This window comes from Cyanistes caeruleus, chromosome 6 (genome assembly GCF_971803275.1).
Source record: "Cyanistes caeruleus chromosome 6, bCyaCae1.hap1.1, whole genome shotgun sequence".
NCBI classification, from domain to species: Eukaryota; Metazoa; Chordata; class Aves; order Passeriformes; family Paridae; genus Cyanistes; species Cyanistes caeruleus.
This window is the reverse complement of record NC_141706.1, coordinates 33,772,136-33,796,130: the sequence shown is the minus strand read 5'-3', so window position 1 is coordinate 33,796,130 and position 23,995 is coordinate 33,772,136. Positions and strand designations below refer to the sequence as shown.

The 23,995-nt window shown below is 40.6% G+C and overlaps 1 protein-coding gene and 1 long non-coding RNA gene across 7 annotated transcripts in view; one reads left to right on the top strand and one right to left on the bottom strand.

Annotated features, from left to right (window-relative positions):
• Positions 1 to 23,995, top strand: part of RGS6 (regulator of G protein signaling 6) — a 259,407-nt gene that overhangs the window by 114,110 nt on the left and 121,302 nt on the right. The gene's annotated exons all lie outside the window — the stretch shown is intronic.
• On the bottom strand, positions 17,522 to 23,252 carry LOC147652583 (uncharacterized). The gene is made up of 2 exons (XR_015287677.1): positions 22,991 to 23,252; positions 17,522 to 22,399 (listed from the first exon to the last, which is right to left on the bottom strand). It is a non-coding gene; the product is annotated as an uncharacterized LOC147652583 (long non-coding RNA).

The following is a 23,995-nucleotide window of genomic DNA, read 5'->3' as shown; positions in this document are numbered from 1 at the left end:
CTGCTACTGTATTGTTAATGCTGCTTTATTTAGGCAATTCAATAGCCTTGATTCACTGAAAAGCAGAATAGCTCATGCAGCTTTCTCCACCTGTAGCAGATTCCACATCTTCATCTTAATGAGGAAGCCTGTGGTGTGAGGGTAGTGGAAAACTGGAAACTGATGAATTAGGGATTTCCTCTTCTGTGTGGCAAATTACAGAACAAGCCCTACTGGCTTATGTTAAACAAATTCTTCCTACTGCAAGAAATAATTTTTAGCATGTGGGCATGAAATATCTGTAGTTCTGTGAATTATTTCAGTCCAACTGCTCATGGCACCAGAGGTCAAAGTACAGTGATACCCATTCTCTCAGTCCATATGCTCTACCACTGCCAGGCCCTGGGGACGTGTAATCTGCAACCACACAAGTACTTATTATATCATTTCTCCTGGCTCTCAGAATTACCATCAGGATAAAACTTAAATGTCTCTGTCTCATATAGCTAGTCTAGTTTGCTGGACAAACTGTTATTATCAAGTGTTCTAGAAGAGTCCTGCTCAGAATAGCTGATGGTTTGAATTCAGTACATAGAACCCAGATGAACTGTTCTCAGGACTTTTTTCTCTCAAGAATTTAACATGTAGTTCCCAGCTGCTGCACATAGTCTTGTGTATTTCAAAAGCCGCAGAAAGGTGAATATCCTCTCATCATTATCTACAACTATATTGGTATTTATATCCCACCTCCAAGAAAACAGCATGATGAATTGTAATTTTGTGTTAAAATCTGAACTGCTTAATGAATTTGCTGCTCTCTGAGGGAGGCCTCTTTGCTGTCATGAAATTGCTTACTGAGGTGGAGTTGAATTTTCCTGCTGCATAAATGCAGTTTCCACTGCGTGGTAGGTCATGTAGATTAAGAAACATTTTCAGAAAGCTGAAAAACCACTCAGAACATTTATTCCCTGCAGTTGCTATGAGGGCTGACCAGGCTTACCTGCGAGCATCTTAATGAGGGCGGTGAGAACGGTATCTCAATGTGCGTCACGCAGCACAACACAGTGACGGAGGCAGTCAGCCCTCATCGAGAGATGTGACAACTGCTTTTGTATTTCTAAGAAGAATCTGGAAGAAGATCTATCTTTTCATGATGTTTGCCATTATTTGGTTGCAGTCAATAAGTGTGTGTTTATTAGCTTGGGCCTGCTGCTCTGAATAAGACTGATTGTCTCATTAAGGAAAATGAGTTGGTGAGAATATTTTTTAATCATTTACTATTTAAGTGGTGTCACTGTTAGCAGGTAGCTGTTAGTGGCGAAATAAAAGGACTTTCGAGTACAAAAGCGCAGTGGAGAAGCAGGAAAGAAATTCTCAGTGATTACAGGCCTGTATTCCTCATTCCTAATTCTTACATGTCACACTGATTCCCTCTGTTAAGATGGGTAAAGCACTTCACTTCTCTGTGCCCCACTGCAATAGCAAGTGACAGCTTTTGCCGTGGTTGTGCCTGAATTGCCCCACAAGGTTTTAGAAGCAACTATTAGTCATTGTGTTCCTTTTTCTGAAGACCCTGAGAAGCGTGCAGCAGTGTCTGCTTAGATTAACACTGCAACATGGCAACTGCCAGTTGTAACAGTACCTGCCAGCTTCCCTCCTTGCTTTTTTTCTGCTTTCAGGGGAAAAACAAATCCTCAGTGTTGTACTTGTATGAATTTGTGTGTTTGTGTGTGTTTAACTGTGGCTTCAGATAGAGGTTATTCGCAGGAAAATTACTTTCATATTTTGTCATGAAAGTGAGAAAGCCTTGACAGTGTTTAATATTTAAATAGATTTTGTATTGTATGAGTACCAATGGAGTTGATTTTTTTATCACTTGCAAGCAACATTGTACAGGGACTCATGTCTCCACAGAAATCTGACATCTGTCTGAGAAAGAGGCATGAGAGAGTGGTGTGGGAGGGAGAAGTCCACCTTCCTGGATTCCATATCGTTGTGTAGTAATTCTGGTAAGAGCAAGGAAGTATTTATTAAGGAAACTTGGTTCAGTAAGTTGTCAAGGCCTTCCTGAAGGCTTTTAGAGTATGCATTCTTCTAGCTATTAAACTCTGAATATTTGATTTCTTTTTATATAGAAAAGGCATTTTAATAATATTAATTTTAAAAAAGAAAAACACTTGATGCTGTTAGAACTGCATCTCTTGGCCTGTAGTGGGAGCATAAATTCCCTTCCTCTGTTGATTTAAAATGAACAAGGGCAGGAAACTAATACAGCACTTTGATTTCCTCAGATGCAGTGACCATTGCTGGCTTCAGCATTCATCTGTTCTTCTCCCAGCTCAGGAGCTAGGGCTGATGATAGATCATCTTTGATCTAAAAGGTCATCTTTGATGCTAGGCCCTTCAGCAGGACAGGTTCCTCTGTCCCACTAGTACTAATCAACAGTATTTCTGTTGCTACTTCTTGTAACCCTTGGTGTAAAACACCTGTATTGGAGACCACATTCAATGTTGTTGGCAAATCAGCAGACAAGAGTTTTCACATTAAAGAAACAACAGTTAAAGCTTTCCATCTGCATAAATATTTATATTCTTTGTTATTGTTCTATTGCATTTTGTGAAAGAGGACAATTGGAAAGAAAAATAATAATGAGAAAAGAAAGGTCTCTTTTCCCTTTTGCATGCCTCCTTGCGCACCCCTTCCCCAAAAGAAAAAGTTGCTTAATATACAGCAAGACACTCAGCAACAGAGAGGATCTCCTGCCATCTTTCTGTGCACCTGTACTCCTACAAATACACTTACACAGAATATGGAGGTTTCTCAAAACACATAATTAAAGCTATAGAAAAACTTTTATTAGTAGAACATAAAGGTGAAGCATCTGGGATAGATAACACTAGAGCCATGGCTCAAGGACACCTGGAAGATGGCGTCTATGAAACAATCTAGATTTTTGAAGGCTGTAAGATGCCAAAGCAATGTGTTTTTTTCTTTTAAGCAAATCCTGTCTTGCCTCAGTGTTGGTTTTGGCTGAGGCAAAGTGTGGCCCTGCTCAGCCACAAGATAACACAGTATAATTCTGTTGTAAGTGGGAATACATTACTTGCTATTGAAGAGCATGAGCTGTACATGACACTTCTGTTATGCAAAGGGATGTCAGACTGTGAAGGCTGATTACATCTGCAACATCCAAAGGATTTTCAGTCCTTTTCAAATACCAATAGTAGTCAAACAGCCGAGGAATCCTGCAGTGATGCTTTAACCTCCTGCCTCTGTTCTTTTGTTTCAGGCTTAATGAAACATTTTAAATTAGTCACTAAACAAAGAAAGAAAGAGATACCACCATGAGTCTTACAGATGCACAAGTCAGATTGCATGTAATCCTGATAATAAGGAAACAATAATTAACATCTGTTATAAATAAGAATTACTTGGTTACAGGAGAGTGCAGGAAATCACAAGCTTGAAGACAGCTTTGAGATGTGTCAAATTTGGTGGGCTTGGTGGGTGAGTGATTTTTTTCCCTTGTTCTCATGACGTGAGAAAGAATGAGGGAAAGGTCCACTGCGGGTGGGAAAGTCTGACACTTACAATGCTCAGAGTCCCACATTAATGATGGCTTTTAGATGAGTGTGAATAAAAATACCACTGTCATATACCCCAAATTCACAGAAGCCTCCTGCACCTGTTTTAGCAGTTAGCTCATAAATTCAGCCTCTTCATGCCAGGAGCACGAAACAGCTCCCACAGTCGGAGCAGGAATTGCCACAGTGTTCACATGTGTGTGGCTGGCTGCATGGGGACAGGGTTATGTGTGCATACAGATAAATTAGAGGGTGTAAAGCATAGAAATGCTTCTAGCAGTGGTCTCAGAGTCTCTTTGGGTGCTGGAGAGATCCACCAGCTTCCCTGGAGAAACAGCAAGGATCAGATTTTGTGAATGCCTCCCAGACAGAGAGGGTCAGAAGAGAGAATGAGTGTGCTGCTTTGGGCTGCAGAAGCTTTTAGCTTCAGTGTGGGATTACTTTATCTATGGAGATGAAGGCTGAGGGCTTTCATTACAGCTTTTTGCACAATTTTTTGCACAATTACAATTTGTCCAATAGCTGTGTATGCCACCGTAACAGCAAATCTTTTCTGCTTCCATGTCTTTACCATTTGCTAAATATGAATCTCATTTCCTTTAAATGAAAGATTTGCCTCTGTAAACCTAATACAATGATTAATGTAATGAGTTTATTTAAATTCCTACCATGTTTTATCAAGTTGCTTCTTTATCTTTGCACTGCAGTTCAGGTTTTATATTTTAATGTATCAAATGGGAAGCTGAACGTGAGAAAAAAAGTCATCTAGCTTGTTATCTGCAAAGGTTTTTGGGAAGCAGATGCTGCATGTAAAAAGGAATGTTTTAATACATTTTTGCGAAACTTGCGGTATAAGGATGAGAGTAGAAAAATCTCATCTGAACTGTAATTCCTACACAGTCACTAATTCTAGAGCTATAGAAAAGCAAGTCTTAAATAAGAAGCATGAAGAGAACAAAAATCTGTTGTGCCTCACTTTTTGTCAATTCACAGAAGTAATGTGGCTTTGTTGTTTTCCTTACCTTTAGTTATCTTCCAGGCAGAGTTCTTTTGATTGAGATTGTAACTACAGCCAAGAAATTACCTTTAGAGACTAATATTTTGGTTTATCGTTTGAACTATTGTAATAAGTAACAGGTAATATTTATGAAAGGGAAGTTCCACTGAGCATGTTCTGTGATTTAGGTTCCTGCCCATGGATACTGTATAACATAAATTTCCCTTTTTACTTGAGCTTTCCAAACCCAGAAGCCACAGCTGACCACAGAACAGCTGTAACACAAGAAAATCACAGCAGTTTAGTATGTTGTTTTCTGAACATTTTCTTGTGATTAATGTGTATTTTCCCCAGCTTTGAAGGGGAAATGGGTATAGTGAGGTGTATTTTTTGTGAGCTGCCAGACCTAGAAACTATTGATATATGACTGTTGTTGGCCAGAAGATTTGCTTTTTTGCTAGCAAATGTTGTGTTAATTACTGTGTTGGAACTGTGTGATCAGTGTAGACAGGAATTATTTTCAAGATGGCATGTGAGTTTTCGTGCCTTTTTCTAGTTTCTGTGGTGGATGGGCTGGAAGATGGGGATTGATGCAGGTTGGGGGACAACCCTGTGACAGCAGGAGGCTTGGACACTGGAGATTGTTGAAAATTTCTATTTAGATGTTCTCAAATTGCATATCAACCCAAAATGCTCTTGCTTACTTGAAGAGATTCTTACTTGAAGAAGATAGCCAGCCTGCAGGGAAATGAAGGTAAAGTGCACTGAGGGCAGCAAATACTTAAAGCAAAAAACTTTGCAAAACTTGGCTTAATTTAAAAGTAAGATTGGATTGCTGAAAACAAATTATACCAGCTGCAGAGATTGGGCATTCCTGCTGTTCTACAATGAATTGTAGAGTATATTTCACTGTGTTGAATCACTGGAGAGTACCCACCCAGTGTGTGCACATTGAAACTAGGAGGTAGCTGCCTGTTTTGGTGGCGTCAAACCTCAGTTTGGGGAAGGAGATAATCCAAGTTACTGCAAATCAGCTTCTGTTCCTCTGGAGACATTTCTGACTTTTTAAGCTGGGGCAGGGCTCTTTAACCTGAATTCTCTTTCTCAGTCTTGCTCCCACTGGAGTCTGACTAATGCCAGAGGAGCTCAGGCTCTGGAACTGCTGGAGGGCACTGCCAGCCCCGTGGCTCTTCCTGGCTGCTTGCAAGCAACTCAGGTGCTGTAGTCTGTGGTGTCTGGACTTCTCTTAATCTGTTACCTGCAGCTGAAGTGCTTGTGTTTGGTGAACTAAATGCACTGAAACATATTATTGTGTCAGAAGGTGCAATAATATTTTAGCAAATGAACAGTATAAGAAATGAAACTGTTGTGAGAACAGTTGTTCTTCAGTCAGACATCCCTTCTTTGTATCAAAAACCTAAGAGTTTGTCTGATTCTGGAATTAAAATGAACTAGTCCTTGATCACTATTGGTAGTATCTCACTTAGCTCTGTCTCCCAGGTGATTATGGATATTATGGGTATTAGATGTTTTTTGTAAGGTGTCAGATGGAGTAACTGGGAGCTTTAAAAGGATTAGCAACACACCCACACATTCTCAAAAAGGGGACCCAGAAACATCGCTCCTGTCTGAGCCTGTTTCTGACAGACATTCAGTAACCACCTCTGTTTTGTGTGAAGGAAGTAAACAGCTATCTTTTCATCAGGAATTGATGATGTGACAGTTTAGAAAAATAAAACCTCAAAATGGGTTGCTTTCTTCACCACAGCAAGACAGCATCATTGCTACAACTTCTGGGTTGCTGAGCAGCAAGAAGGTAGATATCAGGCACCTGACTTAGATTAAAAAATAAATAAACCACTGCAAAAATATATTCCAAGGTTTACATTTTTGTTCTATAACTAGCAGCTTCCTTTTAATTAAACAGTAGAGAAATCACAAGTTAGAAATCCAGGTAAGCACGACAGAGGAACCTGAGCAAAAATTTCCTGCCTCACAAGACAGAAGGCAACAGAGCTTTCTTTTCCAGAGGAGGCAATGGAAGTAAGCTGGTACCCAGCCCCTTGCCTGCAGGATCACACCACAAATGTGTAGCAAACTCAAAATCCTGGGTTTTGCAGAAAGTCTCCACAAACAGGTGTGGGGCCATACTTACTATAAATGTATTAATAGTCCTTAACAGACAGCAGTGGTGATGGGGTAGAGCAGCATCCCGAGTGAGGACCCTGCATAAAGGCTGTCCCTGCCATTTGTGCAGCACATGTCCTGCCCAGTGGAGTGCTGGGCAGAGAGTATCACTGCTCACACTGCTGAGCCCTAGGCAGAGCAGACCCACTTGTATCCAAACCTTTCCTCTGGAGAGCGCTGAGGAGGGAGCGGTGCAGGCAGAGGTCTGGAAGGGTGCGGCTGCTCTCCATGGTGCGGGGTAGTGAGATTTGGCCTGATGGCAGAGTTCCTGCTGAGGGATGGTGGCTTCTTCCTCAGTGGATGCTTGCATTGTGTTCTGGGTTCATTTTTGTCTTTCCAGATTCATACCTAGAAATCCAACCTGAGTTAGTCTCTTAATTTTTCTGCTCTGAAGCCCACTGGGTCTGTGAGGGGCTGGTGGGGGCAGGAGAAAGCAGAGAAAGAAGAAAAGGACAGGTGATTTCAGCATCTGCGGAGCCCAGAGGAGGGAGTGAGCTGCTGCATGTGCTGCAGACATTGCAGAGACCCCAGAGGAACTGGGGGGCTCCTACCAGTCTGCCCTGCCTTCAGGAAGGGCCTTTGGGGTTAGAACTGAGCTAGCCACACCAGCTTGCAGCATCAAAGCCAAGGCTGCTCCTCAAATCATGCCAACCATGGAGTATGGCAATGAACTATATTGTTTGAAAGTCTAATTTATACAAACCTCCACCCGCCCATTTAAAAAAAATGACATTGCAAATTCTGTGCTGTTGTGAGTTCTGTGTAAAATCAGACTGAAGCAGGAGACATGTTGCTGTTCTTAGCCCTTCAATGTGGTGATGCATTACTCCCAGACTATTGCAAGTTACCTGGGGGCAATAATGTCGTCAAGCAAACTTAAAAAACAGAGAGATAGAATGTAGAAAAGTGGTTGCTATTATTGCATGCAAAGCTTCAGTCAGTATTACACAAGGAAATCTAAAATAGCCAGTGGAAGTTCTGGGTAGTGCTGAAAGATGCTGTCCCCTCACTGCTCCAGCAGCTGCACAGGTTGTGGGTTGGGAAGTTCCTGTTTGCTCCTTAAGGGCTGCTTTGTTCTTCTGTCCTCTCTCTGGGAAAATGCATCCCCACTACATTTGTGAAAGATAGAAAGCCCTTCCTCACTCTCATTTGTATTTCTTCCGCAGTAATTTTATGAATATTTTAAATTACATAAATTCAGTTTTAGAAGCACTAACAATTTCTCTTTCACAATATCTATGTGGTTCTTTGCTCTTACAGTTCCCAGTTTCTCTTTTAGGATGACTGGGGAGGTTTCAGAACCTTTCAGATTACTGCTATACTTTCTATACTTTTATGAAGTATTTTTTATATGTCTTGCCAGCACCTAAGCAAACTTTAACTTGCCATAATAATATAGATGATATTCCTTATTTATATGATTTGCAAAAAACCAAAAAAAAAAATGTGGTCCATTACCCTCTCACTTGGCATTTTACTGTTATCACAGAGATTATTATAGTCACGTGGTTGCCTGACTGTTCTGTATTTCACTTTTTTATGGCACATGAGTCAATTAAAATGACACATTTTTCATTGCTGCTAATTAAATTTATAGCATAATCATTACCAGTTGTTTCTGATGGTTTTTCATTATTAATTTTGTTGATAAAAAGTTCTAGTGCTAACTATTTCCACCAATAATTACAAGGTCTGAGCCTCAGCAGGGGAAAGAAATACTTGAATATAAAATTGTTTTACTATCAGTTTGGAGATTTTAATGCTTGGATGGTGATTTGAGAATCAATCATTTCACTCAGTTTATGACTTTGGTTTACATAGTAATTTTCATCACTTAAGGAAAGTAATCATGCCAAATGCCTCAAAATGAATCTATATTTATGTCCATTTGCAATACATTTATTTGTAGCTGTTAGGCAATTAAAATGTTTTTAGGCAGACACTTCAAAACAAACATTACAAACCCTCCGCTTCCCACCCTGCTTGCAAAGCCATGTCTAAGGAGGGGCACACCTTTGTGCAGATGTATCCATGTCTGTAGGTATGTCTCTATGCTTGCTCATCACCTGTGCCAAGCTAGGAAGTTCCAGGGGATCCACTCCAGCTACAACCAATTCCTTCAGATCCTTTAAGTCCCAGTGCTTTCACGGCTTAGCACAACTCCAAAATGTGCTCCAAACTCAAAGGAGTGTGGGGGAACTTAATTTTCCTCTCTTCTAGCACAGCAGTCACAAAATTTGCAATATTATATAGCAATGTTGCTAATTGGACTGAAATTACCTTTTTTTACCTAGCAGACTGTTTAGGAAACAGATTGCCACAATGGTTGAGTAATCTGGTAAATCCAGATCACATCCATGGTAGATATTATTTATGTTATTTTTTGAGTGCAGAACAGTGGTTCATCAGCCTTTTTAAAGTGAAGTAAAATTTTTTGTGAACAGTAGCACTCTTGAAAAATATTTTTACAACTATGAAATAGGTTGTACCTTTTTATGAGAGCCGGTGTGTCCATACATTATTTATTCTAATAAAAGAATTTTCCAAAAAGCCCCTTTTTTGGGCCCTAGCTAGGCAACTTTCCACTTCAAGACACCCTTGGTTCAGTAATTCTCAGCTTTGTGTGAACATCTTCCTCCAGTGTTTAACCACCCCCATTTTAATCACCCACCAGACCTTTACTGTGGTCCTGAAGACACTATCCCAAATCAGTACAGGTTATTAACTTAGCAGTTCCCATCTTGTCATGGACGGGTAATGAAATTTTGTAACAGAGCAATGACAGATGAAAAGCACACAGTGAGCCCAAATACTGCTTTCTGGTTGGAAAGGTACACAAGTTCACAAGTTCTGTGTGATGTTTGAGGCTACCATGGGGGATTTAACTCTTAGTTTAAATTTGGAACGAATTAGTAGCGAGCATTACGCACTTCGTTATACTATCACTAAGTCCAGAAGCATAAGTAACTGAGAGCAGGAAAGTGCTGGTGTTGGTGCCTATAAATGCTGTCACCTTCTGTGGCAGAGGTATTAGGCTAAATTTAACTTGCCCTCCAGTCACAGAAACCCAAAACACCCTTAATTAGTGCTCTGAATTTCAAGAGGTAAGAACAGAAGTTGTCCTCTGGGAATGTAACACTGTGTAGGACCTTTCAGGACTGTATTTTACAGGTAGATGTGGCTGTATGAAGAGTTTAGAATTATCTGTACTTCATGCTTCCTGGCTGGCTACCTAGAGACATCATCTCTAGGAAGGTTTCTGGAAAGCCACTGCTCAGGTGAGATCCGTGCAGGTTGATGAACCACACCCTGTTTCCGGCTGTGGTTAAGATTCGGGATTTACTCTTTTCTCAACTCCTTGCCCTTTTTTTTTATTAGGCATGCTCTGTATATGAGCTGGTGTTAGGAGCTGGCTTTCCCAGGATCTCAGTGGTCTGGATGGATGTGCAGTTGAGAAGATAATAGTCTTATCTAGTTCAAGAATTGCATTTCAGACTCAGGTTGTAATTAATATTTTTTAAAAGATTTTTTTCGAACTAAAAAGAAATATTAGCAAAAGCTGCCTGCAAATAAGTATGTGAGAAAAGATTGGAGAATGTTCCTGATTGGAGGGTGAATTTAACATTCAGAAAGTAATGTCCTCTGTAAAAATCACTTGATTTGCTAGAATATATATTTTTAAAGCAGCAGAATAGAGTCTATTTAACTTGGTAATGTACAAGTGGTGCTATCAGTTGTATGTATAGTATTATATGGGGTATAAAACAAATATATTCTATGCTATGAAATCTATAAAATTTTATTTAGTCTTTTGAAATGAGAGGTATTGCATGTAGCAAAGTGCAGGACAAGCTATGGAGAGGAGGTGAAAGGAGAAGGAGAAAGGTTACAGAACTAAGCTGGTCAAAGTTAACACAACCGTCGTGCAATTCAGACAGCAGCACAGTTGGCAGTGTTTGAAATGGCGTGCTTCTGAGGGTAAGGCTAAACTTTCCAAAGCCAGCTGTTGGAAACTGGGGACTTCAGAAGTACAGGTTGCACATGTCTTAGAATTTTTTGCCTTTCAAAAGAAGATTGGTAGTGGCTGTTAAGTATGACTGGGTGGATAAATAGTGAACTTTTGTGGCAGTATAACCCTTGGGGTTTTTTCTGTGTATGAATTTAATCACAGGTTTGGGTAGTTCTGAGTTAAAACCCATTATAATAAAACTATATTCAGGTGTATAATAAAACCTATTATACAAGTGAATATTGGGTCCTCTGAGCCCTTGTTTTTTCCAGAAAGGCTGGATTAGAAGCTCTCCTGGCAGCTTTATTTATAACAAAGTACCAAAGAGATAATTGAAATGCCCAACAAGCAAGAGAATGGGGAACATACCTCACAGTTAAGTTTCACTGTAAGTGACACTGCTTCTCCTTTTGCATCTAAATTACACACAGGCCACATAAATCTACTTCAGTCCAGGTATCACAATATCCTATTATAAATCACGTAAGAAGACCTACTTTTGAATTCATCTAGTGTGCTTACAAATTAAGCCAGAACCTACTTTATTTTTTTTCCTCCCCAAACCTATACTAGTGCTTACCATAGTGGATTATGGTTTCAATTTTGTGGCCTAAAGATACAAGAGGGTTGTACTTTTCTTTCTGCAAGTAAATGTCAGGAGAATGAACTTCCCACTTCATGGTTCCCAGCCCTTTGAGCTCATCCTTTGTCTCCAGCAAATCAGAGTTGTGCAAATATCAACTGTGACAAATTTGCTGGTTTTGCATCTATGCTAAAAGCCTTGTTTTTTCCCACTGTTCCCTTTCTTTCTTTTTTTTTTTTTTTTTGTGTTTTCTTGGAGAAGGGGAGGGCATAACCCAGTTGCATTTTCTGAAATCCAGCTGTGTGTAGTGTGGTCTTGAGAGCATTTTCCCTAGGTAATGTTCACTCCCTGCTAAACTACCCTCACTGCTGACAACAGGTGTCAGCAGCAGATTATCCTTGCAGAGGAAACAGAGCTGGAGGGAATTACGGATTTTTGACAGAGATAGCAACAGGGAAACCAGCAAATGCTTTTGCTTCTAATGTGAAATCCATGAAAGCTAATGCTTCCGGCATCCACATCTCAAGGTTAGTGGCACTCAAGAAAATAGGGAAAAGAGCAACTCAGATAATAAAGCCAACTGTCTTACAAATTGATGCTGAATTGTCTGAGAGTCCTCAGTCTGGAAAGAAGGTTGAAAGAGGCTTAGTCATGTTTGATGAAGCCATGAAGGCAGTGGATAAAATAAGTGCAGAGTTACTATTAGGATCCAATTCTGTGTTTTCTTCATGGGGCTCTGCTCCCTTTATTACTCTGGATTATCTTTTAGTGCTTGCATACTCCAGAGGAACAGATACAGATGCACTTGTTTTTAAGAAGTGTATGTGAAACTTCCTCCTGGATACTTAAACAGGAAAGAAATGGTGTGTTGAGTGAATTTAACTTAAGGAGAAGCCAATAGCTATCTCCCACAGAATGTGTTACTAAATGAAAAAAAGAGTTTTCAAGTTTCCTGAAGTCTTTCAAGTGTGTTCACTTTTCAAGAAAGTCCTCATTGTCCTTTTTAAATAAATTCCACAATCCTAGCAGTGCAGGAGTTTCTTAATCAGTTGACATTGTAATTGTCTTAGGGTAATCTGTTTTCACATGCAAATTCAGTTCAAGATGCTGAAAAGGGATTCATGTAGGCTGCCAGAAAATGCATGGGAAACACACTGTAGCTTTTCCAAAACACTTAAGCAGAAGAAATTCTCAGGCAGTGAGGGGAAAACTCCCACTTGCAAGATTTTTATGCCAGAAAAATCTGTATCAAGGGCAACTACCCCCACCCCCAAACCAATATATACAGTGAGAAAATGGTACAAATATGCTACCGAACAGTTTCATATATATATATATATATATATATATATATATATAAATGAAGACAGCAAAGTTGTGGATTGAGTGCTTACATGTCGTCCTTCCTTTCAGGTGCTCTTTATTATTTTGCATACTGTGAACATAAGATTATGTGGTATAATAGAAGACAGGCATAATGTGAATGAAGCAGTAAAGTTGGAAAATAGAAATTGGCTATCTTAGGCTGTATAAACACAATACATTGATTGTATTTGTCCTTTAAAAATTATTTTAAGAAATGCAATATATGTAGTCTGAAAGGTCCATGGTAGACCATGAGGTAATGAAGAGCGGTGTCTTTCCAGGTGGTTGTAGCAAAAGCAGGTGGTGCACCATAAAACCTGGGAGCTCTTAACTCTGTGTTCCTATGAGTAACATTGCTTCTGCAGGGAGGCAGACAGAGTGTGTGGCATTTAGGTTCCCTCTACTGGTTCAACTTAAGGCTCTGTCCATTAGCGTGTGTGGTGAGATGGTATTCACAAAAAAACCTGAATTATTTTTTGTGGTTACATTTTAGGATCTTACGTAGTTAGCACATCTGCAAACCACCCCTCTTTGAAAGGTCTGATAATGTACACCTATTCTCCAAATAAGCCATTCAGAACATAAGCAGGTGCTTGAAGTTAAATGCATACTTAAATGCTCTATTTAATAGGAGTGGTGAAGGTATATGCTGCCATGCTTTTCTGAATGAAGATCTTACTGATGAGTTTGGCACTGGGCACTTAAACAGGCAGTACTTGACACTTCACAAACCATTACCTTGAATTTGTCACCATCTGTAATGTCATTGTCTATACAGCCATGAAAGCAGCACTGTCAGGCATAATGTGAAAGCAATAACAGTCTTTAGTTTCTCCAGCATTTTTTGAAGGCTTCATGAGTGAACAGTAGAAGTAAGGAAAGACACTGGTTTAAAAGCAGAATTGAAAATCTATAGCTAACTTTCTTGCTAGCTTTTCTCTTACCTGTGGGCCGGTGATTCCCTCACCCTCCAGCTTTATTAACTGGTTTGAATGCTGGAAGGCATACCTTAAATATAAAGCAGCATGAAACCATCAGCTGTAGCATTACTGTGTTACAAGGGGCAGTTGGACCAAGGATAATCCTTGCTCTATCATGTCCATACCTTTAAACATGCCGTTTTGCAGTCAGAGAAAGGAGTCCTTTAAAATAAAATAATAACATCCCTCAAGCCTGAGTTCCAAATAGATTTAGAATTACTATGTTCACAGTCACCTAGTTCTTGCACTTTTGTCTAGACACGTGTATTGATCAGTGTTTTTAGAGAGTGCATGAGCGAGTATTTCTGGTCAGATCCCGCACCACTGCTTTGTGTTCCTGCATTTTGTGTTTTTCTGTGTGAAAGGGAAGTTCTCCATGAGCTCCCCTTTGTCATCTAGGTCTCAAGTAGAGAGGACCCCACAGGCTATGGCGGTGTTGCAGTCTCCCATAACCCCTGGGTACAGAAGCACAACAGCTTTTAATCTGACCCCTTTAGAGCCTCTGGCCTCTGCACTTCTCTTTCTTCCCCTGAAGGCAATGGTTTGGTGGAAAAGGTACTCTGGGCCCTATTATCACTTACATAGTTACTCTTATTCTAAAATAATTATACTGAATAACATATGGGCATATTTATGGCCAAATCTCCAGCTCTGAAAACTCCCAACTCCTTTGTAGGGCTGATCTGGAGAAGACTGACATTGCTTCCAAGCTGTGCTTTGCTGTGTTCACCTGAAACAAGCACCATTTCTCCCAAAAAATTCCTACTCCTCAGTTAAGTGCTGACAACTCAAAACCAATTGCTAATTCCTTATGGCTTCTGGTAAGCTGTAAACATTTTCCCATTGTTCAGCCTACTGTGTGCAAGGTACCATGCATAATTCCACTGGAAAGCCTCTAAAATCATATATTGCCCACATAAAATCTTTCCAGACATTTGCTTCCTAGTGTGCTTTCAGTCCTTAGTCCTAACAGTCTTAACTCCACATCCCACAAAGTCAGAGCAGGATTTTGTGGAGACTGCTAAGAACTGTGAAATGTGAGCAGCGTACAACTTGGAGATGGAGAAGCTTATTTTTCTGTTGCTTCTTATGTAGACCAGAGCCTGTTCTGCCTAAAGAATTGCACAGTGCAGAAGTTGTGCCTGCCTGACCTTGGAGGCAGTGCCCTGAGGGGGTCATCCATCAGCTGGGAACTGGAAGATCTCATCTGTGTAACAGCAGTGTTCTGCTTGGTGCTGATACCGCTGAACCTGAAGCAGGAATAATGGAAAGAAAGTGGTACAGGTGGACCAGCTGCCAGATGGAAGATTATTTGCTGCAATGCTGCAGCTGCACAGAAGGAAGAAATGGACAGTTCCTTTTGGATTGCCTGTTTTTTGATATGAGAAACATACTTGTAATCTGCCTCCTCCATACAGTGATGAGAATAAAAGGCAGTTTCTGAATTCTGGTCTCATGCCAAATTTTACGTGATGTTTTGAAATTGCTCACTTGTTTTAAAGAGCTAGAAAATGTTTTAGAGTTATTTGAGGGGATTATGCAGGAGGCAAACCAGCATCTACCCAGCAAAATACTTAAGTCACTCAGTTTTAAATAACTTAAAAACTTCTAAAGCCTGCTCCCCTCCCATCTTAGGGGAAAAAAAAGGAATGGTAGAGCTTGGTCTTCTGTGGAACTGAAGTTCAGAAGTGCTTGGATTTATTGCTGCTTCAGGCTTGTCCGAATCTGAACTGATCCTAATAAAACCAACAGGATATAATCAACAAGAAATAGTAATCATATGACATTTGATCAGTGCAGGGACCATGGATGTGGAATGTTTATGGTATGTAATGGAGCAAGGGTTGAACATACACCCACAAGTGGGAAGCTGAGGCTGCACAACATGGTCAGTGCTGCAGGGCTCAGTACGGTTCTGCAGGACAGAGTGACGCAGGTTCATGGACAGCTGACTTCAGGTAAAAACCCTAGAAATCTCAGTGCATGATGAACCAGATATCCCTGTATCTACTTGGTGCATGTGTCCTGAGTTTTAGCTTACCTGTGCTGATGCAAGTTTAGAGTACTTTGGTGTAAGTCAATGAAATGCTAGTGATGTGCCATGAATATGGCAGAATAACTTCTACTGTTTCAGCACTTCTTGAAAATGTGGTACCAGCTACTTCTCATGAGAATGGTGCGTGTTGTCTGAGGAGCTTGCTCTGCTAGGTGCCTTTTTTAAAATTCTGAGCTCCAGAAGAAAAATGCATAGATTCAAAGCACGGTAACTCAGATTAAAATAATTTTTTTTTTTTCATATGGCAGCTATGTTTGGAAAAAAATTCAGAAGTTGTGCAAGTTTCCCTACAAAATCCAAATGGAAAAAAAAAATTAATGGAAATTTTTCTCTAGAGTGCATTTGTGAGAAGATCAGGCTTTGATAAAAGAAACTTCCCTCTGCTAAGGGGTGACAATTGTAAAAAGAATGACCTAATTTCAGCAGCTCAGAAGAAAAAGCCTTAATGTCAGCTGTCCCCAGGAGATGTGATCTTGCAGCTTTGACAGGAATTCTTACAAGTGCACTCTCCAGAAAGTAAAAAAAACTGAATGTTTTTGTTACAGGTTTCAATGCTGGCAGACTTTATAAAATGTTCTCTGCTCTTTTGGACTCTGCTTAGCTGACAGTTCTGTGCTTTTTTCTTTTCAGAACAAGTGCCTAGATTATCTACACAGCCAAAAGAGAAATACAAATCTTATGCTATTGTATTCCCACCATGGGAAACTACCCGGTTTTAATCAGGATATGAGCAAAAGTCAGGTATTCATCAGATCTGTTCTTCCCATACTCTCTCATATGAGTGAATGGAAAGGGACTCGAGAATAGCATAAACTTACCATCCATCCTGAAAATCCTCCTAGCTAGTTTGATAAATTAATCTTGGATTTTTTTTCTAGAATTTCATCCCTGGTCTTTACTTTGATTTATCCATGCAAACCTTTGACAGTTTGTATGACATGGTGCTAGTAAACAGTCTGGAACAACTGTATCCATTGTGTATTTTACACTGTGTTTGGTTTTAGTGGGATTTTTTTTCGTTAAAACTAAACTATCATGTGACAAGTTGGCTGGCAACTTAGGAAATGACTGGATAGTTAAACAATGTTGGCATTGAAGTCTTACCCTTGCAGTTTTAGATTACTGTGAAAATGATGGAATACTGTTATTGTGGTTAAAACAAGAACTCCTTGCCATCTGTGCAGTGATATTGCCATAAAGAAACAGGTATATTTTTCTGTTCTGCTTTTGTCATATATTATTCATATTATGTTTGAGAAGAAAAATTAATTCTTTAGGGGATGCTTCCCATATGAATTTTATCTGTTAACTATTATGAAAATCTGATAAATTTGCATTGTTTTTTCATGCTTGTTCATTTAGCAGAGGAGGATGGTTTTTAGTTGTGCCATAGCTGCAATCAATCTTTTAATGGGAGGTGAGACAAAACCTGTTTTAACCAACAGACTGTGAAAGAACTCAGGTAAGGTGAATGTTTAAAATAGCGAAGGCACAAACTAGAATCTATTTTATCAAGTTTCTCTTAATATTTCATAGCACTTCAGCATTTTCTATCAAAATTGCTTTTTACTAAACAAGAAGCAAATAGAAATGATTAAAAAGTTCTGATAGTTCTTTTGTGCAAATTAGTGCCCTACACTATGATTTGGCATAATTTGATTTGGCCATATCTGTATTTCTGTTTCTCTTCCTGTTTTGGAGAAAGATAACTGTTTGTAAAACACAGTGGGCAAGAAGCACTTTTCACATCCTCTAGGCAATAATATTGTGCCTTGAAGCATGACTAACCTGTCGCATTGTATAAGATTGCATAGCTGCAAATTTTATTGAATACCGGTAATTTCTTTCTTTAGTGCCTGAATGCAGCTTAATCTCTTATCTAGTGACTTGAAGAACTGCTAAGTCCTGGTGTTGTGATGCTGGAGAGACTGTGGTGTTTTGAACATCCATAGAGCAGCTCTTGGGTTTCTTCTTGAAGTTTGGGGTAAATGTAAAACCTTGTGCAAGACTGACACAAGTTTTGTCTTTTGGTGAGCTTTTGTTTGTCATATTTGTTCCTTACTGGTCAGTTTTCCCTAGCTGTTAGTTAATTAATAGTTAATAGAGAATAGCACTTTAGTCTAGGCTGTGGGGATTGACATGGCTGACTTGTTCTCATTACCCCCTGCCGGTGTCTAGCCCTCTTCCTCTTCCTCACCTCTCAAGTTTTGTTTGAGTGCTGTGTCTCCAAATCTGATGAATGATTACAGATGCCTAGGAAGCTCTGCATCCTCCTGTTCTGGGTGTCCTGATTTTAAAGGATACCTCCACCTATTGTTGGGATTGCAGCCTCTGTCAGTTGCTTGCTCATGGATGGAATGAGTCTGTATGAGAGACACGTGAGCCTGGCTGGTTGCCCTCACCCTGCTTTCAAAGCTGGTATCTCACAGCCCCATCAGCTCTGTGCTCCAGCTTTGGAGATCCTACTGCTGACTGGGAAATTGTGCAAATTGTTTTCTAAGCTCCAGTAGGGTTCATATGGTCATGGAAATACTTTTCCATGAAGAGAGAAAGGGTAGATGATGCCCTTCCTACATGGAAACAGAGCACAGGAAGAGAAAAAACACAAGGGCAACTTCAAGCATGTATTACTTTATAGAGTTAGGCTGTACCTGAAGGTCATTCAGCTCAAGTAATATTAGAGGTTGCTAGTGAGTATAGTGTGTGCTCTGTCTTATCCTAATGTGCATTACAATTATCATGTTGTAGATTGGGCTCATTGCAATCCTAATGTCAAGGTGTCAGGGGAAGAGCACTCAAATTAGGTTAAATGGAGAGATGGCTGTGAGTGCTGTGATCACCACTGAGGTAAAGCTAGGTTGCAGTGTCATGAGTAAAGTACTGCAAATTGATACAATGACCAATTTCTTCTCTAAGCCTGTATAGAACTGCAAAATGCTAACTAAAGCATTATCTTGGTTTTCATTAGTAGTAGCTAAATATTTATTCTTAGGTGAATTGCACTGGCAAGACAAAGAGTTTATGCTTCCGGATGAGTACCTCTTTGGAATATGCCTGGTAGGCAGGCACATATACTAAGAGAAGAGTTAACAGATGCTGTGGATGTTGAAGAAATGCATTTATTGTGAAGTCCTTCTGCAATTACAGCTAGGATGGCAATCTCCAGGAAAAGTATTGAATTGGGTCAATAGCTAAAAAGGCTTGAGAAGAGACATTGATGACAGCAAGTGCTACATATACAGGAATTAAATGGCAGCATGGTGCTGAGTGTGATAGGCTTTTAAATGTTGTAAGGGTGCCATTAACATATAAGTAATAATACATTAGAGAAAATACAGTTATCATGAGATGATGAGTATTTCTCAGATACCTTAACAGGCATTAGTCTCAGAGCACTGCTTCTAATCCTATGGGATTGATTACTCTGTGGTAGCTATATTCCTGGGAATTATCTTGTACAGTAGCTATTAAAAATATCTTAGTTATTACTTGAAGGAGCTGTGCAGCTGAGTGCTGTCATCACTAAAAGACTGCTGGTATAAGCTTTTCAGACATTTGTTTGTCCTCCCATCACCCCATGCTAGGATCTTGCAGAGCCAAGCTGAATCCAGTTCTGTGGTTAAAAAGTAAACAAAAATCCTGTGTCAGGTATTCTCATTCATGTGTGGGACAGAGCAAGGCTGTTGCTTCAGGTTCATACTGCACAGTAACGGTGGGACTGGAGTTACTGAAAAGGTTGAATTTTTCCCCTGGAGTTAAAATTGACAAGTAATCTGTTTTAAAGGTGAGGAAGAGTCACCTGCCTTGGGGCTGCCTTTCAGAGAAAGAAGATAAGATTTTTGACGGAAGTAGAAATTTGGAGGAGTCAAGGCAGATAGGGTCCCACCAGATAAGTCATTGGGACTGAGAACTGTTTGCTTGCCAGAGATCAAAAAATTGAAGTACTTTGCATTTACAGGCAGCCTGCCTGCCATGTGACACGTGGGAACAAAGGAAGTCTCAGCAGCTCTGTTAATGTGTTGGAGTGTTTTTCTGGACTGAGGGTTTAAGTATCTGGGCCCACACCACACCTCCAACACCTACTGACCTTGTTAAGAGCCTGGCCTCTCACTTTGTTCCCAGTCTGTCTGCAGCCTTGCCTGAAGCCATGGGATTGTGGGATCCCAGGACAGCCTTTAACTTCTTTGCCAGTGCCTGACTCATTCCTGCCATACCCTTTTCATTTGGTTGCTTCCCAGTGAGATCTTTTCTTCTGTTTACTGCTGATGTGTGTTTGGGGCTCATTAATAAATGTGAATTTTCCATATCAGTAGAAAAGGTCTGTAAGTGATCTTGGAGAATAATGTAGATCAGGGAGGAACATGCTGTGCTGAACAGCTTGGGCTTCTGCTGCACTTTTCCCTGCACTTCCCCCCATGGTTTATTTTTATTTAGGTGCAGCAGTTAAAGGATGATAATAATGTATATCCCAATACCTTTCTGATGCCTCCTGCAACATCTGAAACTGCAGGTTTTGCAAAAGCTGAAGTCCTTGTAAAGGACTTGAAGAGGAGAGAGTTGCTTACACTGTTTGAATAAGCCCAGTGACACAGATACTGTTCTGTGTAAGTTTCATTTGATGTTATTCATGGAAATGTGACTGAGAACTCCAAGTGCAGCCTGTGTGCAAGGTTTCCTTCATAGCTTTGGCAATGTATCTTAATCTTGCTTTTTAGGAATTTCCTGTGCAATTTCAGCCTTGGACCTCCTCCCCATCCTGGCTATTACCAGGCATGTAAACATGCATGCACGTACACAGCTCTGGCAGTGTGCCTCCCTTGTGCCATGTTTTTATTCCAGCCCTAAGCTTCCAAATTGATCTGCAACGTAACTTGGACCTAATCTACAGCACAGCTTATTGCTGCTCATAAACCAGTGTTGATGTTCAAGTCTGCAGTACTGTGGCAGGGGACACAGTGTAGATTAACATGGAGAGGAAAAGCATTGTATTAGCCTAAACTAGCTTAAAGGTACACTTATTTCTCAATGTTGTAACAAAATTTTAATCAGGAAGGACAGGACACTGTTCTTGGGGTAAGAGGTGTCCAGGAAAAATGCAGTGCTGAAATTTATGCTGATAACAAAATGAAGCAGCCCTCTTTAAACTGTGTGCTCACATGTTTGTTGTGTTGTTTATGATCAGTGACTGTAGCATAGAAAATGGAGAAGGGTAATGTTGTTCCTTTACAGTGATCAATGACCAGAGATCAAAACAGTGCCAAGGAGAGAGAAACTGCTGTTGAACAATGAGTAAATTTGCTGAACAATGAGTAAATTGAGAAATCCAGTTCTTGTACCAGAAGAGATCCTGGTAGAACCTGTGTGGTGAAAGGAAATATGGGCAGGCTTTGGGCTTTCCAGGTCTTTGTTGAGTGACACTGGGTAAAATTCTAGCAGAGAACAAGAACTTGATTTTGATTTGATTTGATTTGCTCTGGTGTACTGAATATTGCCAGTAGTAATAGATCCAGCAAATATGCTTTCTTAGGTCAGTGGGGCCACAGGAGTGCTTTATAAATTGTCTGTACTTTCATGCAAATGTGTATAGAGCTTCAAACGTACTTCTTTAACTCTACAATTTTCCATTAAGTTTTTAAGTAGTTAAAATAAATGTTATTGTCAAATGGACCAGAGTTTGATAGCAACCTCTATTTTAGTGTACTCTTCAATAGTTTGAGATATTTTCTAAAATAAGCATGCAGTTTTCAGATGTTGCTTTGAAAGAAGAAGTGGCTGTTGTCTAGGTGTTGAATAAAACAAGTGTTCAGGATAATAGAATGCATATGTAACTACTTCCTTTGCTCCCAGTGTTAAAAGGAACACTTAAAGTGAAAAAAAACCAAACCAAAACCCTAAACTGTTTAGAGTGGGAAGAAGCTGACAGGTATAGAGTAGTGACAATGCAAATAACAACAAAAACAAAATACAGAACAAAATACAGCACTTTTTTCATCATCTGAGCTGTCAGAGAAGAGATGTGACCAGCAGTCTTGCTGTAATCAGCTAAGTCACTTCTCAGAACACTGTCACAGACTCTGCTGTCAAATCTTTGCCAAAGGCAGTTAATATATTCCCCACAAAATGCACAGCTAAAGAAAATGAGCAGTCCTCTGAAATGGGGGTTCCAAGGCAAAATACTTGATTTTTGCAATGCAGGCTTTTTTTTTTCCTCAGATGAACCGAACATATTGCTCAATTAAAGACTTGTACTTGAGAAAATTGCTGAAGCTATGTAAGCTCAAAGTTCAGGTGGCTGGAGGCTCTAAAGGAGGCTGAAACACTGAGAACAGCAAGGCATTTGTTTATTTTCCAATCACTGTGCAGAGATGTGCCCTCTGTGATACAAGATCCTAGAGATGTGCCATGGTTTGGGTTTTTTGTAAGTCTGCTCTCAGCTGGTAGGCTTTCTCCTGAGGGAGAAGGTAAGTGAAGGGTTCCACAGTGCAGACACATTTGCTCTACTTCAGTCTACCTAGCCTTCTGAAGCTTTCAAGTTACTAGATTTGGGAACCAAAGTTACCTCACTACTGTGACTTGCTGCTTAGAGTCTGGTGTTTCCAGAGTCACCTGCACAACCAGAGAGATGCTGAGAGCCACACTGATTGTGGGTGGCTTACATCTGGGAAAGAGGAGAGGTAGGGGTTTTAGCTGGTAAACCATTATCTTTCTCTAAAACACCACTGCAGTGCTAGAGGTCTGATCTAGAGGAGCAGAAGATGAACAAACAAAAATGCTGTGTGCAAGTGTCCGCTGCACATCTCGCTCCCTCACCTTGCCGTAGCCTGAGCCTGAAGTCACTTGCTAGAGTGACTTCAGGTGTTTTTACTCTGTGTGCTACCCTCTGCACAAGAGACTGGAAAGAGTATGTGGTCCCAGCCTCAGCTGCAGCTCTTCAGAGCCCAGCGTAATAGATTGAAGCTATTCTGACATGGTGCTTGCACTAAGACATAAAAATACAATCTGCAGTCTGATCTGCTTCTGCGGACTTTTCTGGGGAAATTTGCAAATCCTACCATACACACAGCTGAGGGCACTGGTATCCTAAATTGCTGCAGCAACCCCATATTATCTGCAAATGTTCCTCCTTGTTCGGGGAAGACTGTGAGCTTGGAAACACTGAGCAGCTGCTCAGCATGGTGGGATGGAGACAGGGCCAAGTAATGCAACAGCTTTTCTTTTGCCACACGGTGCTATGGCTAGGTCAACCTGCCTCTTTCAGCTGGGACATTCCTTGCAAGAGGAGTGCCTTTTCTTCATTTCCTGGAAGAGCCTGTCAAAGGAGCTGTGGAGAGCAGAGTGCTCTGGGAAGCAGAGCTGCACAGAGGGCCTGGCCGGGCACCCTGCAAGAAGCTGGTGCAGTGGTAGCATGGGCACTTGGAGAGCTCCAGGTTTCCTCACTGTTGCTGCTTGCAGAGTGCTCTCCTGAAAGGCTGACTGCCTCAGCAGCTGCACCTCATGTCCTCTTAGGGAACAGCATGTGCAGAAGGTATTTAGTTTTATTATCTAAGATAGTTGCTACTAATTAAAGATTGTAAAAAGCTTTCAAATTAGGTGCAAATTGAATTTTCCTTTTAAAGCCTGTAATGGAGGTGTGTTGCTAATTAAAGATACTTAGTTTGGCTGTGCAAGAGTCATTTTATGTGCCTTGTCTGTGCAGGAAGCTGCATCCATTTCCATTAGCTGTCCCACATGCATGGATGGGCGAGTCAAACTTGATTTATCCACATTAATACATGCAGCAGGTTCCAACAGGACTGAGAAGGCACAGCCTGTCCCCAGGAGCCCAGTACGCCTGTGGCAAGAGCTGGGGGTCCACCTTCTCCTTATCCAGAAACAAGTGCTTTTCTTTTGAAGAGGCTGGAAATGCTCACTGGCAAAAAGCCACTGGTCTTGGGGAGCTGCTGGAATGGTGGTGGCCTGTCCCCCTCTCTGAGGCTGACTGAGGCAAGAAAGGAGCAGGGATGGTGAAAGCCCAGGGCTTGCTCCAGCTTTTATCTGTTTGAGTGATATTTCGGCATTCTATTTCAGTGTAAGCAGTGTAAGTTGGGGAAGCATTTTTAAAATCCAAGAGAGGATGAGCAAGTAATTTTCCTCTTCATCTCAGATTGCTGTCTGTGTCTTGAAGCAAACACTAGGTTTAATTCCTTGGCCTATATCTGAGTCAGAGAGGTTCTCCATCTTCTTGGGGTTTGCTTTTCTGTAACTCCTGGCCCAG